The 10,000-nt window shown below is 34.1% G+C and overlaps 1 non-coding gene across 1 annotated transcript; it reads left to right on the top strand.

The window, feature by feature from the left end:
• Positions 1–7,824: 7,824 nt before the first annotated feature.
• On the top strand, positions 7,825–7,943 carry LOC141294591 (5S ribosomal RNA). The gene has a single exon (XR_012340958.1). It is a non-coding gene; the product is annotated as a 5S ribosomal RNA (ribosomal RNA).
• Positions 7,944–10,000: the final 2,057 nt, after the last annotated feature.

Genomic DNA, 10,000 nt, shown 5'->3' on the forward strand with positions numbered 1-10,000 from the left:
AGGAAAAGACTTAAGTATTCAGAGAATAAAATTGAGGTGTTGAGTGGGGAAGATGGAGAAGATAATCAAGAATGACTGTTTTTAATTATTTATTTTTGTACAGTATGGTTTTAAATTTTGTATGCTGGAATGCAAGAGGATTAATGAATATGAACAAACTGAAAAATACTCTAGAACTATGCAAGAAAGAAGACATTACTGTATTTCAGGAAACGAACTGGAAAAAGGAGGTAATTGACAATGTCAAAAAGATGTGGAATGGTGAAATGTTTTATAGTAATGGAGATGTAAAGTTAGGAAGTGGAGTGGCGATTTTAATAAGAAATGATATTGACTGCAAAGTGAAAGAAATATATAATGATGGAAAAGGAAAATGTAATGCTGTTGAAATAAGTCATGGGGAAAAAGAGTTTATTTTAATGAATGTTCATGCGCCAACAGAAGAGAAAGAAAAAAGGGAGTTTTTTGAAAACATTAGAGGAATAATAGATAAATGGAAGTCAGTAATAATTGTAGGAGATTTTAACACTGTGTTTAGTAAAAGAGATATAGCGGAGGGAATGGTTTTTAGAACAGACATGGGAAGAAAAGAGCTGGTATCTTTAATGGAAGAAAGAAACATGACTGATGTGTGGAGGGAGAGACATGAAAACAAAAAAGAATTTACTAGAAGGAGCTTGGTTGGTAACTTTTTGAATCAAACGAGAATTGATTTTATTTTAAGTACAAGGGATATAGATTATTTTATTGATGATATTGTTTATAGTGACACTAGTTTTAGCGATCACAAGATGATAAGGTGGAAAATAGATTTTAACAAGGAGGATAAAGGACCAGGGGTGTGGATTTTAAATTCTGGAATTTTAAAAGATGAGAATTACAAATTGGGAATATATGATTTAATGGAACAGGAAAAGAAGGATGGCATGTATGGGGAAGACAAATGAATATGGTGGGAAAATGTAAAATATGAAATAAAGAAGTATTCAATTGAATTTAGTAAAGGTATGAGAAAAGCCAAAAATGCTAAAGAACAGGGAATTAGAGAAAGTTTAAGAAAAGAAACAAAGGAAAAGGTAATGGATATTCAAAAAATAGTAGAGTTAGAAGAGAAGCTTAAGAAAATGGAAGAGGAAAAATGTCAAGGGGCAAGACTAAGGAGCAAAGCTAGATACACAATAGAAGGGGAAAAATGTACTAAATTTTTTTTTGACCTAGAAAGAAGAAGGGGAAGGGCAGATACAATAAAAGAACTAAAAAACAAAGATGAAGAGTCCATAATAGGAACAGAGTTACTCTTAAATGAAGTAAGGATTTTTTATGAAGACTTGTTTAGAGAGGAAGGTATAGAAGAGGAAAACAAAAATTACTTACTGCAACATATCAAAGCGAGAGTAGAAGAAGAAGACAAAAAAGACTGTGACGAGGAAATAAAGGAAGAAGAGATAATACAAGCGATAGAAAGTCTAAAAAGTAACAAAAGTCCGGGAATAGATGGAATAGTGAATGAATTTTATAAGATTTTTAAGAAGGAAATAAGTAAGATCTTAAAAGAAGTGTATGATGAAATATTTAAGAAAAAAGAGCTGGATCAAAGAATGAGTATGGGACTAATGAAGTTGATTTATAAAAGAAAAGGTGATAATAAGAGTTTGAAGAATTATAGGCCGATTACAATGTTGAATGCAGATTTGAAGATTTTAGCTAAAATTTTATCAAGTAGATTGAAGAATGTCTTACCAAAAATAATTGAGACAAACCAGGCCTACGGGGTGACAGGGAGGGATATAGCGGATACAACAAGTGGTATACGAGACATAATGAGTATTTTAAAGGAAAATAATAGGAAAGGATATATAATTAGCCTAGACTTCGAGAAGGCTTTCGATAGAGTGGAGCATGAGTTTTTATTCTCGATTTTAGATCATTTTGGTTTTGGGGAGAATTTTAAAGAGTGGTTAAGGATTTTATATAGAAATATAATGACAAGAGTAAAATGTAATGGCTTTTTAACCAATCCTTTTAATGTCACAAGATCCATTAGACAAGGATGTCCATTATCAGCACAGCTATATACGCTGATAGCAGAACCACTAGGGATGTTAATTCAAAAAGATAAAGACATAAAAGGGATAAAAATTGAGGAGGGACTAGAAGAAACAAAAGTATTTCAATATGCAGATGACACTACACTAATTGTGGAAGATTATAAAAGTGTTGAAAATGTAATGGAAAGGGTGACAAGGTTTTGTAAAGGTACAGGAGCAAAAGTAAATGAGGAAAAAACTGTTTATATGAGATTTGGAGAAGTGTCTGATTTAAAAGAGGTTCTGGGTTTTAAAGAAGTACAAGAAATGAAGATTTTAGGAGTAACGCTAGGTAAAGATGAGAAGAGTGCAACAGACAGAATGTGGGAAGAGGTTATAGGTGCAATGAAAAACAGATTGAATTTTTGGCAAAAAAGAATTTTGAATTTGAAAGGGAAGGTTTTAATAGCGAACATTTTAATGTTAACCAAAATGTGGTACATTTTATCAGTGGTTTCAATGCCAAAATGGGTGGAAAAAAGAGTAAAAGAATATATTATGGATTTTATATGGGAGAAAAAACCCCCAAGAATAGCATACCACACACTCATTGGAAGGCCAGAAGAGGGAGGGTTGGGACTTGTTGATATAGAATTAAAAAAGAAAAGTATGAGAGTGAAGGTGGTTAAAAAATATTTGGACATGGATAAAAAGGGAGATTGGAAAATTACAATGAAACATTTTTTAGCAAAATGTGGGAATGTATTTTTAAATGATAACATTTTATGGATGAAACTCAAAAATTGGATGATGGAGGGGATACCAAATTTTTATAAAGAGGTTTTAGTTGCTTGGGGTTTTTTTCTCAAGGAGATTGATTTTAAGCCATTTGGGAGAAAAACGGTCCTCAATCAACCTATTTTCTTGAACAGTAACATTGTTTTTAATGGACCAGTTTTATTTTTTAAGAAATGGTGGGAAGTAGGGATAAGGCAAGTCAAAGATGTGTTGTATGAATTTAAAGATGGATTTTTGCCGTTACAAGTGATCATAGATGCTATGGAAGAAGAAAAAGAAGAATATAGTGTGGCTAGTCTGGAAAAACAATATGATGTAGTTAAAAGTGCAGTACCAAAAGAGTGGTTGGAAGAAATTAAAAAAAGAGAAGAAACAGAAAGCAAAGTTGATGTGTATATGAAAATGGAAGACAAAATGGTGGATTTGAGATTGTGTAATGTAAGGATGTTTTATCAATGTTTTAAAAAATATATTTTTAAGAAACCCAATGCAAATCAAATGTGGTTGAGACATTTTAATGGAATTGAAGAGAATGATATTTGGAAGAATATAAGAAGTGGGATTGTAAGTACAGATTTGGAGTGTCTAGACTATTTTATCAGACATAATGTGATTTTTTCGGAAATGAGGCTTTGTATAATGGGGAAGGAAAGTGATGCCATTTGTAAAATATGTAAAAAACTGGATGAAGGTATTCTACATTTGTTTTTATTTTGTGAAAAATTGGAAACATTTTTTCAAATGTTAAAGAAAATGATTAAGAGTTTAAGGGATGGGAAAGAAGAGAGTGACTGGAATCAAACTTTAATTTTGGGAGTGAAGGAAAAATGCAAGAATAAAAAAGTGATAGAGTTGTTATTGGTTTTGGCGAAAAGTGCTATATGGAAAAGGAGGAATTTAGGAAAGAGTAAAGGGTGTGTATTAGATCTGTGGAGATTATTTAAATGTAAGGTTGAGGAGTACATTTTAACACTGTGGAATTATTTTAAAATGGAAAAAAAAGAGATGCTGTTTTACAAAATATTTTCAAAACAAGTGGAGGAAGTGTTAAAAGGAAATGGGATTGAAATGCCAGAAAATTGATGTTTTGATTTTGATGTATTTTGTGGATGATGAATTGTATATGCTCAAATGTAATTTAATTGTCATTTTTATTTCATTCATGTAATGAATTTTAAACTTGTACAATAAAAAAAAAAAAAGAGCGCCCGATCTCGTCTGATCTCAGAAGCTAAGCAGCGTCGGGCCTGGTTAGTACTTGGATGGGAGACTGCCTGGGAATACCAGGTGCTGTAAGCTTTTGCCTTTTCTTCACTATTTATATAATATGCTGGCTTTTAGAAAGACCTGTTTTACCGCTCTATTTATTACAATCATTTAAATGTATTATAGAGTTTTAAGTGTTTTACATGTTTTTTAGACCATTTTATTACTCTTAACATTTTAAGTGTGTGTGTCTTTAATAAATGGATGGTTGGAAGCAGGAAGTATAACTGTATAAGAGAGCAGCATGACAAACAAAGGACAGTCACCAAACTGTTGGATTGAGGAGTTGCTAATTTTAGAGCTCACCTTTCCATTCACCACCTGCAAACTTTGGATTACACTTTCTGTGGATTGTACAGGCACTGGTGGACACTCACATTGGACTTATCAACACACTGGGATTCTTGGACTGTTTTAGGGTATGGACAAATGAACTGTATTCTTTTAACAGAGTTTACCTAGTTTTATCGTGTTGTTTTAAAGTCTTTTATGTGAACCTTGTAAATACACCAAATCTATTTAAACCAATCTTCTTTTATGTGTCATTCTTTTAACCACCAGTCATCTCTCACAGTTAAATCTGACCCCATTTTAGTCTTGTAACTCGGCTGATAAGGCCGATTGTTACACTTGGATGGGAGACCGCCAGGGAATACCAGGTGCTGCAAACAATCGAATCTGTAAAGGGTCTACTTTTATTTGTATATACTCACAAAACCAAAAAAAATATTGTGATTTTACAAAATAAAGAAAACAAAAAGGGTGTGCTGTCTGCCGCGTTGATCTCCGTGATCTTCATTCAGAAACGCGTCATTAAAATAGACTATAACTCAGCCAATACACAACACAGAGACATGAGCAATATGTCTAGAGAAAGCTTGATATCTATACTTTCAAATAAAGTAATGTTTATTGAAATCAAATATTCTGTGATAAAGTAATCCGTATGAAACCAACACGATGTCCAGTCTCTCTTGTCTGCTTCATTAGTTTTAATTAGATCACGCCCAAGAGCGATTCGATCTTTTCATATTCAAATCGTCCACGTGAGGGCGCCGCGCCAAAAGTAGACGCCCACATCACAGTAAACAAAGGAGAAAGCAGTTTCTTTTCTTTCAAGTTAGTCCTTTCTGGAAGAAGACGGGCTGTCAGGAATAAAACTTACTTCAGAAGATGAACATTAAATGAGACATGGCGTGAACCAGCAGATGAGATATTTACACAAGTAAGTTTTTTTCTTTCATATTTGTAAGTTGTTACTGTGACAGAATGTGCACACATTTTACCAGTTAAGACTTTTTGCCAACTGTATTTCCTGACTACAGCAAGTGAAACATTATAAAGTATGTTTCATTTCACTGCATCTAAATGTCTCATGATGACAGGATGTTTCAACTTTGGTCGAAAAACGCGCTGGCGCATTTGAGGCACGCTTTTGTAATAACTCCGAAAAGAATGTAAAATTCTCCGTCAGTTTTGATTGTACAAATACAACCAATACATCATTCGAAACTGTAGAGGGTATATTTTTATTTGTATACACTGTGCTTTTATGAAAATAAGAAAACAGTCAGGGCACGCGCTCTGCCTTCACTGTCTCTGTTATATCTTTTCACAGACACATAAATGAAACTAACGTGCATGAAACCTAAATCTAAGTGATTACGTGCCTCACAGACATAATGCATTTACTTGTAGAAAGCTTGAAATGTTTACTTTTACATAAACCAATTCAAATAAAAAACTACTATTCTCTTTTTAAGTAATCTGTATGAAAGGTAGAAGATGTATGGTTTCTCCTGTATCACTTCATTACAAACCTTACACCTGTATTTATCTCACACTGTTTTATTTGCACCTAACTGTTATACGCCAAGCTATACACTACCAGTCAAAGGTACTTTTTTAAAGAAAAATAATTATCTAATTTTGTGAAATAGGTTTACTATGTAAAAAAAAACTTTTAATAATAAAAAGTTTGGCTGGTAGTGTATGTGTTTTCTCCATGTTAGCTCTGTCTTTGTCAGATCATTGTGTTGCTCACATCTAATTGTTTTCTTTGCCGTTTCTGCTGTTCCCCGTTTTCCTGTGTTCAAGTTTCCTGCAAGTGATTTGGATAGTGCACCCTCGACATCTTGACTTCTGTGTTTATTACTTTTGTTCCTAATAAAAAGTTTAACTGCACTCACAAGTGAAAGACAAGTTATTTTGTGTGATAGTTAAATATATTCAAAATACGCTTCAAACTAAATATATATTTATTTTGTCCTTTCATTTTTCCTTTATTCTTTCTGTTGTTTCCTCTCAGTCAACATCCGACTGAATGGCTCATTATGCGGCTCATTATGCAGGTCTTTGTCTTCTCAGGTGTAAATCACAGCATTATTCATGATGATTCACGCCTCCTCGCATACAGCCATTCTAAACAAAAAGTGTCTTCAAAAATTTAAATCTATATACTGTTTTGTGAAAACAAGTGAACTAGATGATTTTCACATCATTTGGTAGAAAAAAACCAAGCCTACCACATCCAATTCTCGAAAGTCCCGAGAACAAATATTCTGTATGTGTTAGATGACCTTATTTCAGTGACTTCAAAAATTTAGTTTTTCAAAATGCACGCATAAACATTGTTTTCTCAAAAACTTAAAAGTGTACATTCATGTTGCTTACATATTTTTGTAGTCCAATTTGTGCTAAATACAATGTATTTAGATTTAGGATATTAATATGTTTTTAACATACTGAAAAAAGCACAAATGTCAAGGCATGTCAAAACTTCTTCAGGGCCCCAAAACACCCTTGGGCCCCAGAGGGTTAAAGTCTTTTATGTGAACCTTGTAAATACACCAAATCTATTTAAACCAATCTTCTTTTATGTGTCATTCTTTTAACCACCAGTCATCTCTCACAGTTAAATCTGACCCCATTTTAGTCTTGTAACTCGGCTGATAAGGCCGATTGTTACACCTGGATGGGAGACCGCCAGGGAATACCAGGTGCTGTAAGCTTTTGCCTTTTCTTCACTATTTATATAATATGCTGGCTTTTAGAAAGACCTGTTTTACCGCTCTAGTTATTACAATCATTTAAATGTATTATAGAGTTTTAAGTGTTTTACATGTTTTTTAGGCCATTTTATTACTCTTAACATTTTAAGTGTGTGTGTCTTTAATAAATGAATGGTTGGAAGCAGGAAGTACAACTGTATAAGAGAGCAGCATGACAAACAAAGGACAGTCACCAAACTGTTGGATTGAGGAGTTGCTAATTTTAGAGCTCACCTTTCCATTCACCACCTGCAAACTTTGGATTACACTTTCTGTGGATTGTACAGGCACTGGTGGACAATCACATTGGACTTATCAACACACTGGGATTCTTGGACTGTTTTAGGGTATGGACAAATGAACTGTATTCTTTTAACAGAGTTTACCTAGTTTTATCGTGTTGTTTTAAAGTCTTTTATGTGAACATTGTAAATACACCAAATCTATTTAAACCAATCTTCTTTTATGTGTCATTCTTTTAACCACCAGTCATCTCTCACAGTTAAATCTGACCCCATTTTAGTCTTGTAACTCGGCTGATGAGGCCGATTGTTACACTTGGATGGGAGACCGCCAGGGAATACCAGGTGCTGTAAGCTTTTGCCTTTTCTTCAATATTTATATAATATGCTGGCTTTTACGGAGGCTGATCTTTAAATAGCCCACTTTTTGGAGCAACCCTCGCTTACGGCCATACCGTGCTGAGAGCGCCCGATCTCGTCTGATCTCGGAAGCTAAGCAGCGTCGGGCCTGGTTAGTACTTGGATGGGAGACCGCCTGGGAATACCAGGTGCTGTAAGCTTTTGCCTTTTCTTAACTATTTATATAATATGCTGGCTTTTAGAAAGACCTGTTTTACCGCTCTATTTATTACAATCATTTAAATGTATTATAGAGTTTTAAGTGTTTTACATGTTTTTTAGGCCATTTTATTACTCTTAACATTTTAAGTGTGTGTGTCTTTAATAAATGGATGGTTGGCCTGTCATCTGACTAGACACATGACAGGAAGCAGGAAGTACAACTGTATAAGAGAGCAGCATGACAAACAAAGGACAGTCACCAAACTGTTGGATTGAGGAGTTGCTAATTTTAGAGCTCACCTTTCCATTCACCACCTGCAAACTTTGGATTACACTTTCTGTGGATTGTACAGGCACTGGTGGACACTCACATTGGACTTATCAACACACTGGGATTCTTGGACTGTTTTAGGGTATGGACAAATGAACTGTATTCTTTTAACAGAGTTTACCTAGTTTTATCGTGTTGTTTTAAAGTCTTTTATGTGAACCTTGTAAATACACCAAATCTATTTAAACCAATCTTCTTTTATGTGTCATTCTTTTAACCACCAGTCATCTCTCACAGTTAAATCTGACCCCATTTTAGTCTTGTAACTCGGCTGATAAGGCCGATTGTTACACTTGGATGGGAGACCGCCAGGGAATACCAGGTGCTGCAAACAATCGAATCTGTAAAGGGTCTACTTTTATTTGTATATACTCACAAAACCAAAAAAATATTGTGATTTTACAAAATAAAGAAAACAAAAAGGGTGTGCTGTCTGCCGCGTTGATCTCTGTGATCTTCATTCAGAAACGCGTCATTAAAATAGACTATAACTCAGCCAATACACAACACAGAGACATGAGCAATATGTCTAGAGAAAGCTTGATATCTATACTTTCAAATAAAGTAATGTTTATTGAAATCAAATATTCTGTGATAAAGTAATCCGTATGAAACCAACACGATGTCCAGTCTCTCTTGTCTGCTTCATTAGTTTTAATTAGATCACGCCCAAGAGCGATTCGATCTTTTCATATTCAAATCGTCCACGTGAGGGCGCCGCGCCAAAAGTAGACGCCCACATCACAGTAAACAAAGGAGAAAGCAGTTTCTTTTCTTTCAAGTTAGTCCTTTCTGGAAGAAGACGGGCTGTCAGGAATAAAACTTACTTCAGAAGATGAACATTAAATGAGACATGGCGTGAACCAGCAGATGAGATATTTACACAAGTAAGTTTTTTTCTTTCATATTTGTAAGTTGTTACTGTGACAGAATGTGCACACATTTTACCAGTTAAGACTTTTTGCCAACTGTATTTCCTGACTACAGCAAGTGAAACATTATAAAGTATGTTTCATTTCACTGCATCTAAATGTCTCATGATGACAGGATGTTTCAACTTTGGTCGAAAAACGCGCTGGCGCATTTGAGGCACGCTTTTGTAATAACTCCGAAAAGAATGTAAAATTCTCCGTCAGTTTTGATTGTACAAATACAACCAATACATCATTCGAAACTGTAGAGGGTATATTTTTATTTGTATACACTGTGCTTTTATGAAAATAAGAAAACAGTCAGGGCACGCGCTCTGCCTTCACTGTCTCTGTTATATCTTTTAACAGACACATAAATGAAACTAACGTGCATGAAACCTAAATCTAAGTGATTACGTGCCTCACAGACATAATGCATTTACTTGTAGAAAGCTTGAAATGTTTACTTTTACATAAACCAATTCAAATAAAAAACTACTATTCTCTTTTTAAGTAATCTGTATGAAAGGTAGAAGATGTATGGTTTCTCCTGTATCACTTCATTACAAACCTTACACCTGTATTTATCTCACACTGTTTTATTTGCACCTAACTGTTATACGCCAAGCTATACACTACCAGTCAAAGGTACTTTTTTAAAGAAAAATAATTATCTAATTTTGTGAAATAGGTTTACTATGTAAAAAAAAACTGCTCACTTAAAAAAAAAAAAACTTTTAATAATAAAAAGTTTGGCTGGTAGTGTATGTGTTTTCTCCATGTTAGCTCTGTCTTTGTCAGATCATTGTGTTGC

Source organism: Garra rufa, chromosome 1 (genome assembly GCF_049309525.1).
Source record: "Garra rufa chromosome 1, GarRuf1.0, whole genome shotgun sequence".
Lineage (NCBI taxonomy): Eukaryota > Metazoa > Chordata > Actinopteri > Cypriniformes > Cyprinidae > Garra > Garra rufa.